Below are 24096 nucleotides of genomic sequence, written 5' to 3' on the forward strand. Positions count from 1 at the left end.
GAATCACTCCATTTGGAGTTTTGTAGCTCAAGTTATGGCTAAAATAAGTTTACTGTTCACGCAATCGCTCATGCTGAGATTTTGGTCCGCAGTGATTTTTGGTCCAACTTTGGTCAGTAATATGATCAACTTAAGTTCATAATTTGGTCTAACTTTCTTCTTATGAAATGTTCTACCATACCTTAGGTTTCCATCGGTTCAAGAATCGCCTAAATCTGAGTTTTCTAGAGAGAGTTATAGTCCTCCAAACATTGCTGCTCAAATGAAAATCTACAGAGTTGCGAGTTTGAACAAGAATTGTGACTGCCATTTGGGTTAGGTTCTGTTCATAATTTGGGGTAGGTTTCTTCATGAAAGTTGTTTGTCTATGTCTTAACTTATTTCTGTAAACATTTCAGGTCAATTGACCAAATCTACAGTGAGTTATGGCCAAATGAACAGTTACTGTTCATTTGGTAATTTCTGCAGGCGCTTTGTGGTTCGGATTGGGGCCAAGTTTTGGTCCTCTTGCTTTGGTCTTTTGGGCATGGTTTCTTCAAAAAAAATGTGCCATTATAACCCTAGTTTCATGTCCAATTGGCCAAACATCAATTGGACTAACACAGCCCAAGTTATGGCAGTGCAAAGGGACTGAATTTTCGGTCCTATGTCTTGCCCTAGGCGACTGCAATCCTCACTTTGCAATCTCATTTTTCTGTCCATTTGTTGTTCAAATTACCTAAAATGGTCAATAATTGACCATTAAAATACTCTCTAATAATTTCCTAATCCAAGTCACATTTTCACCTTTCCAAACCCTAATTCAAATTCATGGTTTATGCCATGTATCTTAGTAACTACCAATGCATTGCTTATATGTTTATAACTTCAACATGGTTTCTATTTCACTCTAAGCTCATCAAATACTCCTACATATTCCTTTTCTAGGGCAGCCAACATTCAAGAGCTCATACACATAGGTTTTTGTTCATTTAAATTACAAGTCTTACTAAATTTCAAGTCCAAAATCATGAAATTTAAGAGTTTTATGTTTATAGTTGCACTAACCTCAACTTGAAGAATCTCCAAGCTTGCCAACTTTAATTTCTCTTCTCCCTTCTGCTCCCAAACACCTTAGCAAGCTTCTAGAATAAATTTTTGTGTTGAGAACTTGAGGAAATATGGTGGGAGTTTAGGGCTTCATGAGCTTGCCAAGCTCATCAATGGAGGGAGGGGAAAGTCACATTTTGGTGAAGAAGAAGAAGAATGGCTGCTGCTCACGTTTTTCTTTCCCTTTAGTCCATTTTTTAGTCTCTTTTAAGTGTTTTAAAAATGCTTGTTTGAATGCAATTGGTGGGGACTTGTAAGTGACATCATAAAGATGTCATAAATTGCTTTTTATGGATTTTTCTTTCCTTTTCTTTTCTAATCATTTTCAATTCAATTTTCAACAATATTTATTAACATTTTAGATCATAATAATTATTTACTTAACTAGACAAGTCGGCCAAAAATCACCTCTGAAGGCGAAATGACCAAAATGCCCTCCGTTTGGCTCAACGGGCCAAAATTGTCTGTACCGATAGAAAAATTTTTCTAGGTATTTTCTTGGAATTCTAATGCCATGGGAACCTCAATAACCCTTCTCTGGAGTCCCAAAAATTATTTCATAATTTTTCCCCCGGGTCTAGGGCTCCTCGTTGCGAGAACCGCAACTTCCCTCCGGTTACCCATCGCTTGGGCACCGGCTCGTTTTACTTGGTTGTATGTTATTTCTAAAATTTATAATAAATATTTCTTATTAATATTAGAGTTAATTATGGTTCTGACTTTAGTTTAAATATTTTTCCGACGTTCTAGCCGTCCGACCGACACCGGCCACACCGAATAAAGAGAATGTACGGAGTTGCTACGGGGAGGGTGTTACAACTCTTCCCCTCTTATTTAAATTTCATCCTCGAAATTTACCTGACTTAAGTAATCGAGGAATTGCTACCTCCTTGTTTCTTCACTTCCTTGTATCGCCTCATCAGTGTCTGGGTTTGGCTCTTCCTGAGCTTCCATTGCATATACTTGTGGTGCCACCCTGACTTCGGGCTTTTCAACGGTCTCGAAACAATCTTACGTGAAATATCACCGCCGCTTCTACTCCGATCTTTTACCCTTTGAACTACAGGGGAAGGTCTATCAATTTGTACCGAGCTATTGAACCACTCCTCCGAGGGCAATCTCTTATGAAATGATCCGTAGCCCCACACTTAAAACACTCTCCAGTTAACGATCGGCACTCCCCTCGTGTCTCCTACCGCAATGCATACATTCGTGCACCGGGTTGATCCCCTTGTTATTGTGTCAGGAGAACTAGCTATAGATATTCCCATCCGCCTCTGTGGCCCTCAGATTCGATCTTGTGAATCGGGACCCTTAAACTTCTTACTATCGGTTGGTATACTTGACTGCCCCGGTCCAAATTCCTCTTACGCTGCCTATCTTTCCTATTTTGTTCATTTACTCTCACTTTCTCCACTTTTAATGCAGCTTCCACTAACTTAGTGAAGTCGGTGATTCCCAAGGCGTGAGCTGGATCTTGATGTTGTCATTTAGTCCCTCTTCAAATCTCTTACATCTTTCACTTCATTAGGGACTATCTCCTTCCATAGCGACTTAATCGAACAAATTCCTTCTCATACTCGGCCATCGACAACCTGTCTCGCCAAAGTTGATGAATTCCCTTCTTCTCTCTTCTAGGTATACAAGACCCACATATTTCTTCTTGAATTCGAGAGAAAGAAGTCCCATGTCATAACTTCCGGCTGCACTTCATCGGACACGGTGTCCCACCACTCATAAGCATCATCTTGCAACAGAGATATGGCGCCTTCCTGTTTTGCTCTGGAGTGCGGTGAAGTTGTTTTAGTACTCACTGCCTGCTCAACCAATTCTCACCGCAATGAGTCATCTTCTCTCTTGCCATAGAAATCCACACTCCAAACTTTCTTAGCCTTCCAGTGTGATTTACTGTGGAGCCGGGTGGTGGTGGTGGTGCCGGCATTATCCCACCATTTGTCTAAAGAAATCGGCCATTTGTGAAACATGGCTCGTGGAGGTTGAGCGTGCTCGCTTGAGCCGGGCGGAGCGCATTCTCTCATGCCCCCAGTCTCAGCTGCTGCAGGTGGAGCATGACTCTCCACTTCCTCCTCAACGGCTCTCTGAGATGAAGGATCCATATCCTATTCAAAATAAGAAAGATAAACAGATCTGCGTTAGTGTCACCTCGACTCTTACAAATGCAATGCATGGTATGGACTCAATCTAGGCCCAGAAACGCCTAAACCGTGCTCTGATACCACTAAATGTGACACCCCTTACCCGACTACAGTATAGCCGAGCAAGTTATGCCACTCAGTGTGCCGAACACTCTATTTTATCTTAATTCATTTTTATTCTTCCTTTTGAATATAACTTATGAAATATAATTCATTTATTGAATTTGTAATTTATTTGAGGTTCCGAAAATTTCAAAGAAAATCCAACAGAGTACCGGCTAAAAATGGAGAAAACAGTTCTTCGGAACCTGTGAAAAACACTTCCAATATTCACATTCAATCATTTCCAAACTCCAATATCAAAATCTCATCAATATTTCTCAATTTCAGTTCTCAACATTTGTCAACCATTCATTTCTCAATCATTCATCCATCTCATATGATACCATGCATATATCATAGATAAACATTCACTTTTCCATTTACAACCACACTTTTCATTATTTACATGAATATCAAAATATATTACATAATTTCAAATACATATGAGAAAATAAAATCAATTACAAAATACCAAAATGACATCTAGCGTCCTACCAATGCATCATTGACGGTGAGGTGACATGACACTATGCGTAATCGTGAAGCGCCTTACCGAATCAAGTATTCATCGGCGCTCTGTCAAATCTTTCGCACTACGCGTTAAAGCAAGCGGCGCTAAGCATAAATCTTAGTGGTGCAAATAATAAAATAGAAAGAAATAATATGCAAATAAAAATCATAATTTCTTAGCCATTGTGTTCATGAGAACTAAATAATTACCAACTTAGTGTTTAGTCGAGGGCTAATCTTGTTTTATGATATTAACTTCTTCATGACTTTTAAGTTTCTTTGTATTCTATCTTAATCATTCCGGATATTTAGTTTTCGTATTTTCTTTAACAATCGGTTCAATTACGCTTATACTTTTCCATGCCCAAGTAACCTATACAAATTGACCTGATGGATAAACGGGTAAACTAGCACCGGGTACCGTGTACCTCGCCGTCACACCATCGGTCACAATGTGTCTCACGGTGTGCAAACAGAATGGCTAATAAGCCATATAAGCAATAAGGCATAAAGCTAAGAAAAACATCATAATCAGAATAGCCATAGGCTATCACATCACATAATGGCAATGAAGCCATATATCAAACGCAAGATCTTGCTATCGTAACCCTATTGGCATGCCAACCTATCCAAACCAATCACATTAGGCCTACTAGGGCATTTGATACTTTTGAATTCTTCAATTAATTTGAATTTCAAGTTTTTATGTCACTATTCATTTCAATAGTCAACAAAAAGTTGACTTTTGCATAGAACATAGGTGCATTGGTTTTAACACTCCCAATGTACCCCATTTTGCATTTAAAACTTGTTAGTTTTGGTCACTTTCTCAAAGCTTAGGTCATTTTGGCAAAATTGCCAATTTTTGGTTTTGGTGTCACTATTCACCTCATTGGTCAACAAAAATGTTGACTTTTGGATAGAAAATATGTACATTGACTTTGGCACTCCCAATATACCACATTTGGCATTCAAAACTTGTTGGCATTAAGTGTTAATACCATTTTTAAGTTTAAACCAACACAAGCAGAATTTTCAGTTTTGGTGAGTCAACTTCACTATTCCATTGGACACTGTTATTGTTGGAATTTGAAGAAATGTAAAACATAAAAGTTGTTCCTTATTTTGTCTAGTTGAATTTCCTTTTTTGAATCACTCCATTTGGAGTTTTGTAGCTCAAGTTATGGCTAAAATAAGTTTCTCGTTCACGTGCAATCGCTCATCTTGAGATTTTGGGTCTGGCAGATTTTTGGTCCAACTTTGGTCAGTAATATGATCAACTTAAGTTCATAATTTGGTCTAACTTTCTTCTTATGAAATGTTCTACCATACCTTAGGTTTCCATCGGTTCAAGAATCGCCTAAATCCGAGTTTTCTAGAGAGAGTTATAGTCCTCCAAACATTGCTGCTCAAATGAAAATCTACAGAGTTGCAGGTTTGAACAGTAATTGTGACTGCCATTTGGGTTAGGTTCTGTTCATAATTTGGGGTAGGTTTCTTCATGAAAGTTGTTTGTCTATGTCTTAACTTATTGCTGTAAACATTTCAGGTCAATTGACCAAATCTACAGTGAGTTACTGTTCATTTGGTAATTTCTGCAGAGGCAGTTTCAGGGTTCCGGATTGGGGCCAAGTTTTGGTCCTCTTGCTTTGGTCTTTTGGGCATGGTTTCTTCAGAAAAAATGTGCCATTATAACCCTAGTTTCATGTCCAATTGGCCAAACATCAATTGGACTAACACAGCCCAAGTTATGGCAGTGCAAAGGGACTGAATTTTCAGTCCCTATCTCGCCCTAGGGCAGCCTGCAATCCTCACTTTGCAATCTCATTTTTCTGTCCATTTGTTGTTCAAATTACCTAAAATGGTCAATAATTGACCATTAAAATGCTCTCTAATAATTTCCTAATCCAAGTCACATTTTCACCTTTCCAAACCCTAATTCAAATTCATGGTTTATGCCATGTATCTTAGTAACTACCAATGCATTGCTTATATGTTTATAACTTCAACATGGTTTCTATTTCACTCTAAGCTCATCAAATACTCCTACATATTCCTTTTCTAGGGCAGCCAACATTCAAGAGCTCATACACATAGGTTTTTGTTCATTTAAATTACAAGTCTTACTAAATTTCAAGTCCAAAATCATGAAATTTAAGAGTTTTATGTTTATAGTTGCACTAACCTCAACTTGAAGAATCTCCAAGCTTGCCAACTTTAATTTCTCTTCTCCCTTTTGCTCCCAAACACCTTAGCAAGCTTCTAGAATAAATTTTTGTGTTGAGAACTTGAGGAAATATGGTGGGAGTTTAGGGCTTCATGAGCTTGCCAAGCTCATCAATGGAGGGAGGGGAAAGTCACGTTCTGGTGAAGAAGAAGAAGAATGGCTGCTGCTCATGTTTTTCTTTCCCTTTAGTCCATTTTTTAGTCTCTTTTAAGTGTTTTAAAAATGCTTGTTTGAATGCAATTGGTGGGGACTTGTAAGTGACATCATAAAGATGTCATAAATTGCTTTTTATGGATTTTTCTTTCCTTTTCTTTTCTAATCATTTTCAATTCAATTTTCAACAATATTTATTAACATTTTAGATCATAATAATTATTTACTTAACTGGACAAGTCGGCCAAAAATCACCTCTGAAGGCGAAATGACCAAAATGCCCTCCGTTTGGCTCAACGGGCCAAAATTGTCTGTACCGATAGAAAAATTTTTCTAGGTATTTTCTTGGAATTCTAATTCCATGGGAACCTCAATAACCCTTCTCTGGAGTCCCAAAAATTATTCCCCCGGGTCTAGGGCTCCTCGTTGCGAGAACCGCAACTTCCCTCCGGTTACCCATCGCTTGGGCGCCGGCTCGTTTTACTTGGTTGTATTTTATTTCTAAAATTTTTACTAAATTTTTCTTATTAATATTTGAGTTAATTATGGTTCCTGACTTTAGTTTAAATATTTTTCCGGATGTTCTAGCTATCCGGACCGACACCGGTCACCGGAACAGTAGAATGTACGGAGTTGCTACGGGGAGGGTGTTACAGGCACTCTGCCAGATTTTCTATAAAATTTGTGGAACCTCAAATAAATTATAATTTCAATAAATGACTTAAATGAATTATATTTCATAAATTGTACTTCATAACTATGAAAAAAAAATAAATTAGAAAGGATAAAAATGATTGAAATAAAATAGGGTGTTCCGGTATACTGTGTGACATATCTTACTCGGCTATATTATAGACAGGTAAGGGGTGTCATAGCACATTACCTCAAATGGCATCTCCCAAACTAGTGGTTACATAATTAGTACAAAAATCAATGCCTCTTTTATCCAGTTAAATGAAATAAGGCAACTTTCATCAAAGTCAAAAGGAACTTCTTGATTTAACAAGTTAGTTAAAGGCTTAGCTATTTTGGAGAAATCTTTAATGAATCTTCTATAGAAGCCTATATGTCCCAAAAAGCTTCACACTCCTTTGACTGATGAAGGTGGTGGCATTTTCTCAATTATTTCAATCTTTGCCTTGTTCACTTATATTCCTCTTTTTAATACTAGATGACCAAGGACTATACCCTCTTGTACCATTAAATGGCATTTTTCTCAATTTAAGACCAAGTTTGATTTCTCATATCTTTGTAGCACTTTGGACAGGTTAGCTAAACACTCATCAAAATTGGTTCCATAAACAGAGAAATCATCCATAAAAACTTCTATTATATTTTCAATATAATCAGAAAAAATAGCCATCATGCATCTTTGAAAATTTGCTGGGGTACTGTAAAGACCAAAGGGCATTCTCCTATATGCAAAAGTGCCATAGGGGTAGTAAATGTGGTCTTTTCTTGGTTTGCTGGGTGAATAGGGATTTGGAAAATTCCTAAATACCCATCTAGGTAGCAGAAATAAGAATGTTTTGCTAGCCTTTTCAGCATTTAATCTATAAATGGAAGAGGAAAGTGGTATTTTCTTATGGCACTGTTTAATTTTTTAGAGTTTATGCACATATGCCAACCAGTGACTACTCTTGTGGGGATCAGCTCATTATTTTCATTTGTTACAATAGTTGTTCCATCCTTTTTGGGCACTACATGTACTGAATTGACTCATTTACTATTAGAGATTGGATATATAATATCTGTGTTGTCACACCCTACCCCTCCATAAGGCATAACATGATCCGGTAGTATCCCTAATGAATTACCAAACTTCGTCTACTGATAACCCATTAGATACACAATAAGGGATTTTAAACCTTTTCTTACTTCTGTTTACAGTGGTAAGCACTATTGACAGGTGTTAAAAATTTTCTTTTACTGAAGTGAAACCAAGTAACAAATCTAAAGTATTAATAATTTCTGTAAAAATTTTGGCAGAATGCCATCTATATTTTGACTAAAACAGTTCTTCAAAAACCTGTAAAAAGCACTTCCAATATTTTGTTCAATCCCCAAACTCCAATATCCAATCAACACAATAAGTTTTTCAACATTTATCAACTCAAATCCATAATAATTTTCTATGTTTTCAAAAGCTGAGATAAAAGAAATATATCACAATATTTACAAGCCAAAATATGTAACACTCCTATGTTCGGTAGTGCGTACTACTGTTCTGGTGACCAGTGTTGTCCGGACAGCTAGAATGCCTAGAACTACACTTCGAGATGAGTGAGGAGACATAAAATAATGAAATACAAGAAAAGAAAATACAAGAAAAACAAAGGAAAAATAATAGTAAAGAAATGCAACCAAGTTAAGCGAGCCGAGAACCCTGGAGATGGGTGACTGCACCGGGAAGTCACGGCGTGGACCGTTGACTAGCCCTGGACTGCGGGGAACCCTGAAAAATATTTTTAGGACTTAAATAGACCCCTATTGAAGTATAAATATCATTAGAAATATCAAAGAAAAATTAAATAATTAGTACAAAGAAAAGTGAGAAATCAAAAAACGGACAAAACCCGGTGTTATGGAAAAATCGGGAATACAACCCAAACAGGGGCATTGTGGTCATTTGACATCCCGAATTGTCTTTTGACCTAAATTTCCATTAAAAATAGAAAATATTACACTTGGAAAATATAATGAAAAATTAATTTGGGGTACCTAATATAAATAGCAAAAATGGGGTTCAATTTAGGTAATTAACACATTTAAAACATAAAATATACTTTAATTTATGTGAGTGGACCACTAAGAATTATAATATGTATTAAGTGGGCAGATTTCTCCACTAAAACTTCATCTTCAACTTTAGAAATCACCATTGCCGTGGATGAAGAGCTCCCAAAACCTCCATTGCCGCATGTAATTCAAGCTTCATCATCCTCTTCATTTCACCTCCAAACACCTAGGTTTCTTCATCAAAGTTTATCCCCACTTCACAAGGAAGAAGTAGATACCAATATTAAGAAGTTTTAGTGAAGATTTAGCAAGTCCCAACAATAGGTAAGTTTGAGTTTTTTATTATTGCTTTGTTAAAGTTTGTAAGGATATTATGGGTGTTTGATTTATGGAGAAATTTTTGAGTTTTGATGTTGAATGGGAATGTGCACTTTTGGTAGCCATGGAAGCACCTTGAAGGCAGTTTAATTGTGCTTGTAAATGGTGAATTAAATGATTGATTAAATGTATATTGTGTAGGAAATTGTTTGGGTGATGTATACTTAGTATATGTAAATGTAAAATGAGATTTAAAGCTTAGAATGTAATGGAATGTAAGTGTACCATTGTGGCAGTTTGCTAACTCTTGAGGAATGCTAGAATTCATGCTTGGTTTATGGAATAATGATGTTAAAATGTGTTGGTTGTTATGGCAGTTTGAGTGTATGTATGGTGGTGTGAAGTGGGACATGTAAATGAGCATGAATTGGTGATTGAATTGTTGTAAATTGAATTGGACAAATTCTGCACTTGTTGGTGCACATTGAATGTAATTGTAAGCTGCCAAAATGACCTAGAATATGTTGTAAATTATGTTTAGGTTGTGGTACAACCATAATTGGTTTGAATGTAAAGTTTGGTGAGTGTTAAAAGTAATGTTTGATATGTATGCAGGAATTGCAATAAGGCAGTTGAGTTTTAGGCCTAGAACTTTAAGTGTGTGGTTCCAATTGGTATGAGACCAATTGGAGGTGAAACTAGGCACAAAATGTGCCAACTTTCATGAAGGAAGCTTGCCAAAATTCTGCTTGCAAGGTAGCTTGAAAAATGACCAAATCCGGATTAAGTGCAAATAAGGCCTGAAAGTTGACCATTTGGGCAGCAGTTAGTGTTTAGGCCATAACTCACTCAAAACAGGTCCAATTGACGTGAAATTTTAATGATGAATAGTTAAGACCCATATCTACAAGTCTTATGAGGACACCAAAGCCCAAAAATGACCATAAGCAAGTCAAACAGCTTGCACAAGTTCGGGTCCAAAAACTGGCCGAACCTAAAATGACCTAAAGTGACCTAAAATGACCAATTTTGGTGCAATTTGACCAGCAATAGTAAAATGACCATAACTTGGTCTACATAACTCAGAATGACCTGAAATTTTGCCCCGCGTTCCATAAGACATAGATCTACAAGTTTGTAGTTTTGACCAAAATTCGAAAACCGAGGAAACTAGGTCGTCTGGCTAGGTCAAACTAGTATTCCGGAATCCAGCAAATTGCAAGAAAATGCAGTATACACGGAAATGAATTTGGTAACATGTACCAACCCTAAAAGACTATCGAATGTGACATATTAATAACATTAAAACCTAATTTACCTAGAATGCATTGAGGGTCGATATATTAGGTTGATTAAGCAAGTAATAGCATTCAGTGAATTATTTATAAAACATTATCGTTAGAGACAGTTTAATTTAGTACTGAAACACTTCAAATTGTGTTTTTCAGTTAGTAAAGACTCAGGAAAAGGGAAGGAAACACTGAGTCAAGACCAGGAGACAGTTATCAGAGGTTTGTACACAATAACTATTTCTTTTGATTTTTTTTCAATTGAAATAAATTATGACTATTTGTACATTATTGTTTTAAATTGTGAAAATGTTTTTGAATGGATATTTATAGCTTGAAAAGCATTGTAAATAGTTTGAAACTGTGAGAAATTGTTTGATTGATATTGATGGATACTTATTGATTGAAAAATATTGGAAATGGTTTGAAACCATAGCTATCATGTATATTGATTGTATTCCTCGCTAGCTTGTCTAGTGAGACGAATTGAATTCTCTCTCTAGCTGAAGTGTTGAGGTGTGTGCCTGTTGAGGACGAATTGGATGAGTACTCATATTTTTGCTAGCTAGCTATGTTATTCCTCATTAGTCATCGACTTTTGGGACGAATTGAATACCTCATTAGCCATCGGCTTTTGGGACGAATTGAACTTTGGAACATGATTAAGCTGTGTGTGATTTATTGATATGTATTGTGAGATTGTGAAATGAATTTAAACTCTTATTGACATACACTGTCTTTCGAATTCAACCATGATCTGACTTATTGAAATTTATTGTGATATTGAGAAATGGAGTTTAAATTCTTATTGACAATTACTGTCTTGAAATTAACTATGGTTTTAAGTATTCACTATTTGTATGATTTATAAATTGTGATTTAAAGATGTATTTGGTTAATGTTGTGCACCACTGAGACATTGTCTCAGCGATAGCTTTTATTGTCGTCGCAGTAGATGTATTGCACAGAGCAGACTAGGTTGCTAGTACATCTAGCGAGAGATTATCGGGTATAACGAGTATACCCCATTTTGCATTTTGTACTGTAACGTATAACCACTGTATGTATATATTGTTTTTGGTTTTGAGCAGTTGTAAATTAAAATTGTGCATTGAAGTTGTAAAGTAAATTATGAGATATTTTGACTTATAAAATTTGTATTATATTTCTTTTATCTCAGTCTTTGAAAAATTACTATGGATTTGAGTTGAGAAATATGTTGTGTTGAGAAACATGTTGGAGTTGAGATTTGGAAATATATATTGAAGTGCATTTTACAGGTTTTCTGAAGAATTGTTTTATCCAAAATGCAGATGGCACTCTGCCAAAATTTTTACAAAATTTCCAAATAATTCAAATGTGTTAGTTCTATCGCTTCAGTTCAAAAAGGTTTTTAACACCTGTAAATAGTGCTCACCACTATAAAAGAAGTAAGAAAAGTTTTTAAAATCCCTTGTAGTGTATTTAATGGGTTATCAGTAGACGGAGTTGGTAATTCATTAGGTATACTATGGGATCATGTTATGCCTTACAGAGGGTAGGGTGTGACATGTTTTAGTGGTATCGGAGCTAGTTTTTAAATTCTATTTTCACCTATTACTTGAATATTCTTTCTTCATAGTACAACTGCTCAATATCATTGTTTAATACATACAGTACATTACATTATAAATATGCACTAACGGGAGGAAATCTCCTTGTGTTGTTTGTTCAGGAGGTCTAAGATCCTCGCATTGACCATGGAGGAGGGTGATCGTTCAGTCGATCAATCTATTGAGGCTGAGGTGCAAGGGGATGCCTCAGCCCTACACAATGCCAGTGGTTCAGCAGCACCAACCCCTGCAGTACCGCACTTTCCTACTCAGTTCGCTCAGCAGATGGCTGCAATGTTCGAACAAATGGCTGGTAATGTGCCTACTCAAGTCCCAACATGCACACACGGTGGTACAACCTGATCTCCTACTAGGCAGTATGACAAATTGATGAAGTATGGGGCTACAGAGTTCAAGGGGACAGTAGATCCTCTAGAGGCTGAACAGTGGTTAGAGAGGATGGATAGGGTATTCAAGAAGCTACATTGTACAGAGGAGCTCAGATTTGAATACTCAGTATCTTTACTACAGGGGGATGCTTATGACTAGTGGAAAACCATTCCCCACACAGTAGAACTGCAGGTGCTAACATGGAATGACTTTCAGTGGAATTGCAGAAATATGTCTCTGATGCTTATGTAGACCAGAAGCTACAAGAGTTCCTAAGTCTGAAACAGGGGAGCAGATCAGTGGCTGAGTATAAAAGAGAATTTTCCCGCCTGAGCCATTATGCAGTAAGTTTACTTGCTACCAGCAGGGAGAGATGCAAGAGGTTTGAAATTGGCTTGAAGCCCAGTATCAGATTACAAGTGGTCGGATTCAAACACACTAACTTCTCTGAACTTGTTTCTCAAGCCCTAGAGTTGGAAAGAATTGAGTTTGAAGCTGCTCCTGAGAAAAAGAAATCAGAGAAGACAGATAAAGAGGGATAATCTGTAGAACAGAGTTCCAGTGGTCCTACTGGAAAGAGGAAGAACTATGAGGGACACAGCAGAGGTGGTAAGAAGTCTGGTAGGGGAAGATATTCAGGACAGAAACTTCCCCTATATAGTCAGCAGAGTACCAGAGGTTCCTACCCTCCCCGCCAATGTGAAACTTGTGGAAGAAATTATGGTGGGATATGCTATAAGGCTATTGGAGCCTGTTATAACTGTGGAGGCACAGGACACTTTGCCAAGGGCTGCACCAGTAGTCGCAGAGTTGGACTACCTCCTACTACTGTAGAAGGGTCAGTTCAGAGCCCTGTCATCAGAAGTTCACAACCACCTAGCAGAGGTAGAGGCAGGGGTAGAGTTAGCCCAGCAGGCAGCCAAGGCACAGTGAAACAATCAGAGCAAGACAGTGCTCCAGTCAGAATCTATGTAATGAGACAGAGAGAAGAGGCTGAGACATCTGATGTTGTGGCTGGTACCTTCTCAACTTTTAATCAGAATGTGTTTGTGTTATTTGATCCAGGTTCTACCCATTCTTATGTGAGTGCTAGCATCATTGATTGCATTGCTGTTCCATGTACACAAATGGACTTTGAGGTGCTAGTAACAAGTCCGCTAGGACAGGAGGTCAGGGTTAATAAAATATATAGGGATTGTCCTTTGGTGATCCAAGGACACACTTTTCTGTCTGATTTCATTGAAATGCCCTTCAGAGATTATGATATCATCTTGGGCATGGATTGGTTAACTAGGCATCATGCCATGATTGACTGTAGGCTAAAGATAGTCACTTTTGGTCTCCTCGATGCTGATGTGGTAATACATGGGGAGAGGCGTTATTGCCATCAAACATCATTTCGATCGCACTAGCCGTAAAAATGATCGTAAAGGGGTGTGAAGCATACTTGGCACATGTGGTAGACACCCAAGTGGGGAGTCCAAAGATTGAAGGACGTCCCTACAGTATATGTCTTTCAAGCTGTGTGTCCTAATGAATTGCCAGGATTTCCTCCGAAAAGAGAAGTGCATATTGAAATTAATTTTATGCCTGTTTTGGATCGAATCTCCATATCGCCATAGATAATGGCTCCAGTATATTTGAAGGATTTTAAGATTCAGTTGCATGAATTACTTTAATAGGGCTTCATCCGGCGTTGTGTGTGTCCTTGGGTAGCACCAGTGTTGTTTGTTAATAAGAAGGATGGTACTCTCCGCTTATGTATTGACTACCGATAGTTGAATAAGGTGACAATAAAGAACAGATATCCATTGCCTCGCATTGATGATCTGCTTGATCGATTGAAGGGTGCATTGCATTCTCCAAAATTGATTTGCGATCTTGTTTCTATCAGTTGATGGTGCAAGAGCAGAGTATTCCAAAAGCGCTTTGAACTTCGGTATGGCCACTATGAGTTTCTAGTAATGCCATTCGGTTAACAAATGCTCCACCGCTTTTATGGATCCGATGAACACTATCTTGGACCATATCTCGATCAATTTGTGGTGGTGTTTATTGATGACATTTTGATATACTCGAGGAATGCAAGAGCATGATGACAGATATCCATGGATTGTATCGCAGACTTTAAGGGAGAAACAGCTATACGCCAAATTGTCAAAATGTGAATTTTGGCTGAAAGAAATCTCCTTTTTGGGACATGTTGTATCAGCTGAAGGGATCAAGGTAGATTCCAGCAAGGTAGAAGCTATCCTTAATTGGAAGCTGCCCAGGAACATCACAGAAATTCGCAGTTTTCTGGGTTTAGCTGGATGTTACCGTCGGTTTGTGAAGGGGTTTTCTATGTTATCTTCTCCACTGACTAAGCTGCTTCGGAAAGATGTAAAATTTCAGTGGACAGATAAATGCCAGCAGAGTTTTGATGAGTTGAAGAGGTGTTTGACTAAAGCTCCAGTCCTCACTTTACCTACTCCGGGTAAAGAATATACAGTTTATAGTGATGCTTCTCACAATGGGTTAGGCTGTGTACTGATGCAAGATCGAAATGTCATTGTTTATGCATCACGCCAGCTGAAACCGCATGAGAGGAACTACCCAACACATGATCTGGAGCTAGCAGCTATTGTTTTTGCTCTAAAGATCTGGAGACACTATTTGTATGGGGAGAAATGCTACATTTACACAGATCACAAGAGCTTGAAATACTTAGGCACCCAGAAGGAATTAAATTTGAGGCAGAGGAGATAGTTAGAACTCATCAAAGATTATGATTACTTAATAGACTATCAGCCAGGGAAAGCAAATGTGGTGGCTGACGCCTTAAGTCGCAAGACTATGGCAAGTCTCAGAGTTTCTCCTTTGTCCATGGCATGTGAATTGAAAGCACAGCATGCCAGTTTAGAAATTGATGATGAAGGACAGACAGTAGTTGCATGGCATATAGAGCCAGTGTTGATTGATCAGATCAGAATGGCTGCTCAGAGTGATGAAAAATATCAGAAGCTACTGAAAGAAGTCTAGCAGGGCAAGAAACCTGAATTCTCTGTGAGAGATGATGGTTTATTGCTACATCAGGGCAGAATGTGCGTTCCTAATGATGCTGAATTGAGACAGATCATTATGAAGGAAGCACATGAGTCTCCATTTGCTATGCACCCTAGTGGAACTAAAATGTACAGAGGGCTGAAAGAGCATTACTGGTGGATGGGTATGAAGAGAGATATAGCTGAATTTGTTTTCAAATGCCTAACTTGTCAGCAAGTAAAGGCAGAACATCAAGTTCCAGCTGGTTTGTTACATCCTTTGTCAGTACCAGAGTGGAAATGGGAACGAATAACTATGGATTTTGTTTCAGGACTTCCAAGGACACAGAGTAGTCATGAGTATGGGTTATAGTTGACAGATTGACCAAGTCTGCTCACTTTTTGCTAGTTCGAATGGACTATAGCCTGGAAAGATTGGCCAGATTGTACATATATGAGATTGTAAAATTGCATGGAGTGCCAGTATCAATTGTGTCTGATAGAGATCCTAGGTTCACTTCTAGATTCTGGGGTAGTCTTCAGAGAGCCCTAGGAACTAGATTGAACTTCATCACAGCATTCCACCCACAGACAGATGGCCAGTCTGAGAGGGTTATTAAGATATTGGAGGATATGCTACGGGCTTGTGTGATTGAATTTGAAGGTAGTTGGGATACACACTTGCCTTTGATTGAGTTTGCTTATAACAACAGCTACCAATCAAGCATTGGGATGCCTCCATATGAAGCTTTGTATGGCAGAAAGTGCAGAACTCCCTTATGTTGGGATGAAGTGGGTGAAAGGAAGATGATTGGGCCATTAATTGTTCAGCAGACAGAGGAAAAGATCAGATTGATTAGAGATAGACTCAAGGCTGCATCAGACCGTCAGAAGTCCTATGTTGATCTAAAGAGAAGAGATATTAAATATGCAGTGGGTGATAAGGTATTCCTCAAAGTTTCTCCTTGGAAGAGGATTATGAGATTTGGCAGAAAGGAGAAACTGAGTCCTCGTTTCATCAGACCATATGAGGTTCTGGAAAGAGTGGGTCCTTTGGCATATCTGTTGGCATTACCTCCAGAGCTAGCAAGGATACACAGTGTCTTCCATGTGTCCATGTTAAGGAGGTACAGATCTGACCCATCTCATGTACTATCAGTTGAAGAGATTGAGGTAAATCCAGACCTCTCATATGAGGAAGAACCCATAAAAATTCTGGCATATGAGGTGAAGCAGCTGAGGAACAAATAGATACACCTGGTTAAAGTGCTGTAGAACCATCATTCAGGCCAGGAAGCTACTTGGGAATGTGAAGAGGATATGAGGAGACAGCACCCACAACTGTTCTGAGACTAATGCCAAGTAAAATTTCGAGACGAAATTTATTCAAGGGGGGGAGAATTGTAACACCCCTATGTTCAGTAGTGCATACTACTGTTCTGGTGACCAGTGTTGTCCGGACAGCTAGAATGCCTAGAACTACACTTCGAGATGAGTGAGGAGACATAAAAAAATGAAATACAAGAAAAGAAAATACAAGAAAAACAAAGGAAAAATAATAGTAAAGAAATGCAACCAAGTTAAGCGAGCCGAGAACCCTAGCGATGGGTGACCGCACCGGGAAGTCACGGCGTGGACCGTTGACTAGCCCTCGATCATGGAACCCCGAAAATATTTTTAGGACTTAAATGGACCCCTATTGAAGTATAAATATCATTAGAAATATCAAAGAAAAATTAAATAATTAGTACAAAGAAAAGTGAGAAATCAAAAAACGGACAAAACCCGGTGTTATCGAAAAATCGGGAATGCAACCCGAACAGGGGCATTGTGGTCATTTGACATCCTGAATTGTCTTTTGACCTAAATTTCCATTAAAAATAAAAAATATTACACTTGGAAAATATAATGAAAAATTAATTTAGGGGTACCTAATATAAATAGCAAAAATGGGGTTCAATTTAGGTAATTAACACATTTAAAACATAAAATATACTTTAATTTATGTGAGTGGACCACTAAGAATTATAATATGTATTAAGTGGGCAGATTTCTCCACTAAAACTTCATCTTCAACTTTAGAAATCACCATTACCGTGGATGAAGAGCTCCCAAAACCTCCATTGCCGCATGTAATTCAAGCTTCATCATCCTCTTCATTTCACCTCCAAACACCTAGGTTTCTTCATCAAAGTTTATCCCCACTTCACAAGGAAGAAGTAGATACCAATATTAAGAAGTTTTAGTGAAGATTTAGCAAGTCCCAACAATAGGTAAGTTTGAGTTTTTTATTATTGCTTTGTTAAAGTTTGTAAGGATATTATGGGTGTTTGATTTATGAAGAAATTTTTGAGTTTTGATGTTGAATGGGAATGTGTACTTTTGGCAGCCATGGAAGCACCTTGAAGGCAGTTTAATTGTGCTTGTAAATGGTGAATTAAATGATTGATTAAATGTATATTGTGTAGGAAATTGTTTGGGTGATGTATACTTAGTATATGTAAATGTAAAATGAGATTTAAAGCTTGGAAAGTAATGGAATGTAAGTGTCCCATTGTGGCAGTTTGCTAACTCTTGAGGAATGCTGGAATTCATGCTTGGTTTATGGAATAATGATGTTAAAATGTGTTGGTTGTTATGGCAGTTTGAGTGTATGTATGGTGGTGTGAAGTGGGACATGTAAATGAGCATGAATTGGTGATTGAATTGTTGTAAATTGAATTGGACAAATTCTGCACTTGTTGGTGCACATTGAATGTAATTGTAAGCTGCCAAAATGACCTATAATATGTTGTAAATTATGTTTAGGTTGTGGTACAACCAAAATTGGTTTGAATGTTAAGTTTGGTGAGTGTTAAAAGTGATGTTTGATATGTATGCAAGAATTGCAATAAGGCAGTTGAGTTTTGGGGATAAAAATTTAAGTGTGTGGCTCCAATTGGTATGAGACCAATTGGAGGTGAAACTAGGCACAAAATGTGCCAACTTTCATAAAGGAAGCTTGCCAAAATTCTGCTTGCAAGGTAGCTTGAAAAATGACCAAATCCGGATTAAGTGCAAATAAAGCCTAAAAGCTGACCATTTGGGCAGCAGTTAGTGTTTAGGCCATAACTCACTCAAAATAGATTCAATTGACCTGAAATTTTAGCGATGAATAGTTAAGACCCATATCTACAAGTCTTATTAAGACACCAAAGCCCAGAAATGACCATAAGCAAGTCAAACAGCTTGCACAAGTTCGGGTCCAAAAATTGGCCGAACCTAAAATGACCTAAAGTGACCTAAAATGACCAATTTTAGTGCAATTTGACCAGCAATAGTAAAATGACCATAACATGGTCTACATAACTCAGAATGACCTGAAATTTTTCCCCACGTTCCATAAGACATAGATCTACAAGTTTGTAGTTTTGACTGAAATCCGAAAACCGAGGGAACTAGGTCGTCTGGCTAGGTCAAACTAATATCCCGGAATCCAGCAAATTGCAAGAAAATGCAGTATACACGGAAATGAATTTGGTAACATGTACCAACCCTAAAAGACTATCGAATGTGACATATTAATAACATTAAAACCTAATTTACCTAGAATGCATCGAGGGTCGATATATTAGGTTGATTAAGCAAGTAATAGCATTCAGTGAATTATTTATCAAACATTATCGTTAGAGACAGTTTAATTTAGTACTGAAACACTTCAAATTGTGTTTCTCAGTTAGTAAAGACTCAGGAAAAGGGAAGGAAACACTGAGTCAAGACCAGGAGACAGTTATCAGAGGTTTGTGCACAAAAACTATTTCTTTTGAATTTTTTTCAATTGAAATGAATTATGACTATTTGTACATTATTGTTTTAAATTGTGGAAATGTTTTTGAATGGATATTTATAGCTTGAAAGGCATTGTAAATAGTTTGAAACTGTGAGAAATTGTTTGAATGATATTGATGGATACTTATTGATTGAAAAATATTGGAAATGGTTTGAAACCACAGCTATCATGTATATTGATTGTATTCCTCGCTAGCTTGTCTAGTGGGACAAATTGAATTCTCTCTCTGGCTGAAGTGTTGAGGTGTGTGCCTGTTGAGGACGAATTGGATGAGTACTCATATTTTTGCTAGCTAGCTATGTTATTCCTCATTAGTCATCGACTTTTGGGACGAATTGAACTTTGGAACATGATTAAGCTGTGTGTGATTTATTGATATGTATTGTGAGATTGTGAAATGAATTTAAACTCTTATTAACATACACTGTCTTTCGAATTCAACCATGATCTGACTTATTGAAATTTATTGTGATATTGAGAAATGGAGTTTAAATTCTTGTTGACAATTACTGTCTTGAAATTAACTATGGTTTTAAGTATCCACTATTTGTATGATTTATGAATTGTGATTTAAAGATGTATTTGGTTAATGTTGTGCACCACTGAGACATTGTCTCAGCGATAGCTTTTTATTACTGTCACAGGTAGACAGACAGACAGGGCAGCAGACTAGGCTGCTAGTACATCTAGCGAGTGATTATCGGGTATAACGAGTATACCCCATTTTGCATTTTGTACTGTAATATATAACCACTGTATGTATATATTGTTTTTGGTTTTGAGCAGTTGTAAATTAAAATTGTGCATTGAAGTTGTAAAGTAAATTATGAGATATTTTGACTTACAAAATTTATATTATATTTCTTTTATTTCAGTCTTTGAAAAATTAATATGGATTTGAGTTGAGAAATATGTTGTGTTGAGAAACATGTTGGAGTTGAGATTTGGAAATTTATATTGAAGTGCATTTTACAGGTTTTCTGAAGAATTGTTTTATCCAAAATACAGATGGCACTCTGCCAAAATTTTTACAGAAATTCCAAATAATTCAAATGTGTTAGTTCTATCGCTTCAGTTCAAAAAGGGTTTTAACACCTGTAAATAGTGCTCACCACTGTAAAAGAAGTAAGAAAAATTTTTAAAATCCCTTGTAGTGTATTTAATGGGTTATCAGTAGACGAAGTTGGTAATTCATTAGGTATACTATGGGATCATGTTATGCCTTACAGAGGGGTAGGGTGTGACAAAATAATTTACAAATTTAGTTTACAACTTTAATGTACAATTTTAATTTACAACTACTCAAAACCAAGAACAATATATACATACACTGAACATATATTAAAATAAAAAATGCAAAATATGGTATACTCAATATACCCAATGAACTCTCAATGTAGCACTAGCAGCCTAGTTTACTGCTCTGTCAGTCTATCTACTTGCGACAGCAATGAAAAGCTATCGCTGAGCCAATGTCTTAGTGTTGCACAACATTAACAAAATGCAACTTTAAATCATAAATCATAACTCGTATAAATAGTGGATACTTAAAATCATAGTTAAATTCAAAAGACAGTGAATGTCATAAAGAATTTAAACTCCATTTCATAATATCACAATAAATATCAATAAATCACACACACAGCTTAATCATGTTCCAAAGTTCAATTTGTCCTAAAAGCCGATGGCTAGTGAGGAATAACATAGCTAGCTAGCAATAATATGAGTACTCATTCTATTCGTCCTCAATAGGCACCACCTCAACACTTCAGCCAGAGAGGGAATTCAAAGTCAATTCGTCCCACTAGACAAGCTAGCGAGGAATTCAATCAGTATACATGATAGCTGTGGTTTCAAACCATTTGTAATGTTTTTCAAGCAATAAGTATCCATAAAAAATCCATTCAAACAATTTTCCTCAATTTAAAACAATAACATACAAATAGTCATAATTTATTTCAATTGAAAAATTTAAAAGAAATAGCTGTTGTGCACAAACCTCTGATAAATGTCTCTTGGCCCTGACTCAGTGTTTCCTTCCCCTTCCCTGAGTCTTTGCTAACTGAAACACACAATTTGAAGTGTTTCAATACTCATTTAAACTGTCTCTAACAATAAGGCTTAATAATTAATTTATTGAATACTATTATTTTCCTTAGTCAACCTAAAATGTTGACCCTCGATGCACTCTAGGTAAATTAGGTTTAATGTTACCAATATGTCACATTTTATAGCCCTTTAGTGTTGGTATATGTTACCAATTTCATTTTCAAGTATATTGCATTTTATTGCAATTTGCCGGATTTCAGTATACTAATTTGACCTAGCCGGATGACCTAGTTTCCTTAATTTTCGGGTTCTGGTCCAAACTACAAACATGTAGGTCTATGTCTTATTGCATGTGAGGAAAAATTTCAGGTCATTCTGAGTTGTGTAGACCAAGATATGGTCAATTTACTAATGCTAGACAGAATGCACTAAAATGGTCGGCTTAGGTCATTTTTAGGTCACTTTTGGTTCGGCCAAATTTGGTACCTGAATTTGTGCAAGATATTTGGCTTGGTTCTGGCCATTTATGGGCTTTGGTGTCTTCATAAGAATTGTAGATCTATGTCTAAACTATTCATGGTAAAAATTTCAGGTCATTTGGACATGTTTTGAGTGAGTTATGGCCAAAACACTAACTACTGTCCAAATGGTCAATTTTCAGGCTTTCAAGTCACTAATCCGGATTTGGTCATTTTTCAAGTCACCTTCTGGGCAGAATTTTGGTAAGCTTCCTTCAAGAAAGTTGGCAAATTTTGTGCCTAGTTTCACCTCCAATTGGTCTCATAACAATTGGACTCACACACTTAAAGTTCTAAGCTAAAACATACACTGCCCTACTACACACTCCTCATCACTTACCAATTACATATTCAACACTTACCAAATTACTTCCTTCATGGCAATTCTAGTTTGTACCTTACCATTAACACATTTAACAACACATTTTGGTCATTTTGGATAGCTTGTAACCATTCTCAATATACTCACTATAACATTGAATTTTCCAAAGTCCATTTACACCATTTAACCACATGAACATACCCCATTTACATACCCAATTCCAAACCATTATACACATATTCATGCTGCCATCTATCACAACATAATTCAATAAACCAAACCATGAAACAACACATTTTAAACTATACGTTAAAGTTGCCAATTTGCACATCTCCTTCAAATAGCTTCCAAGCTTCCAAAACCAAGTGCACTATCACACATACACTTAGTATACATTATCCAAATTATTTCTATATACATAAACACTTATACCAACATCTTAAACTACCATTAACAAGTAAAAACAAACTAAATATGTTGAGTTCTCATGGCTGCCAAAATGGCTTAACTCCAATAATTCATCAAACATCAAAAATTCTTCCATAAATCAACTACCCACAACCTTGGTTACACTTTTAATGAAACAAGAATTGAAAACACCCACTTACCTCTTTTGGACTTCTTCAAAACCTCACCAAAACTTAACTTTCTTGCTCCTAGTATGCTGCCCAAGGTGTGTACTTTAACTTTAATGTAGAACTCTTGTGCAAACCATGGCTTGAACATAGGTGAATTTGAGCTTAATAGTGGACGCCATGGATGGACCTTGGGAGAAAGGATTCGGCAATGAAGAAGAAAGGATGAGGAAGAAGGCTGCTTTGTGGAGGTGGCTGTCCAAGGCTTGGATAGGTGTCAATTATCACAAGTTAGTGGAGCACTAATGAAGATTATTACTTATTTAATCCAAGTTTTCCAATTTCCCACATTTTCCTCATATCTTTTACTATTTAGATTATGTACCACCACTTTAATTTTTTTTGACATTTCCCAAGTGTAATATCATTTATTTTTAATGTAAATTTAGGTCAAAAGGCATCTCGGGGTGTCAAATGACCACAATGCCCCTATTCGGATTGCATTCCTAATTTTTCGGTAACACCGAGTTTTATCATTTTCTCGATTTCTCGTTTTTCTTTGTACTAATTAATTAATTTTTCTTTGATATTTCTAATGACACTTATACTTCAATAGGTGTTTATTTAAGTCTTAAAAATATTTTTCAGGGTTTCCCATAGTCCAAGGCTAGTCAACGGTCTACGTCGTAACTTCCCAATGCGGTCACCCGTCGCTATGGTTTTCGGCTCGTTTAACTTGGTTACATTTCATTGCTATTATTTTTTCCTTTGTTTTTCTTGTATTTTCTTTTCTTGTGTTTCATTATTTTATGTCTCCTCACTAACTTTTAAATATAGTTCTAGGCATCCTAGCTGTCTGAACAGACACTGGTCACCGAAACAGTAGAACGCACTATCGAACATAGGGATGTTACAATTCTCCTCCCCTCAAAATAAATTTTGCCTCGAAATTTTACCTGGCATCAGTCTCTGAATAGCTGTGGGTGCTGCCTCCTCATGTCCTCTTCACGTTCCCAAGTAGCTTCCTGGCCTGTGTGATGGTTCCACAGCCCTTTTACCAGGTGTATCTGTTTTTTCCTCAGCTGCTTCACCTCAAATGCCAGAATTTCTATGGGTCCTTCCTTATATGAAAGGTCTGGATTTACCTCAATCTCCTTAACTGATAGTACATGAGATGGGCCAGATCTGTACCTCCTTAACATGGACACATGAAAG

This window comes from Hevea brasiliensis, chromosome 10, assembly GCF_030052815.1.
Source record: "Hevea brasiliensis isolate MT/VB/25A 57/8 chromosome 10, ASM3005281v1, whole genome shotgun sequence".
Classification (NCBI taxonomy): domain Eukaryota; kingdom Viridiplantae; phylum Streptophyta; class Magnoliopsida; order Malpighiales; family Euphorbiaceae; genus Hevea; species Hevea brasiliensis.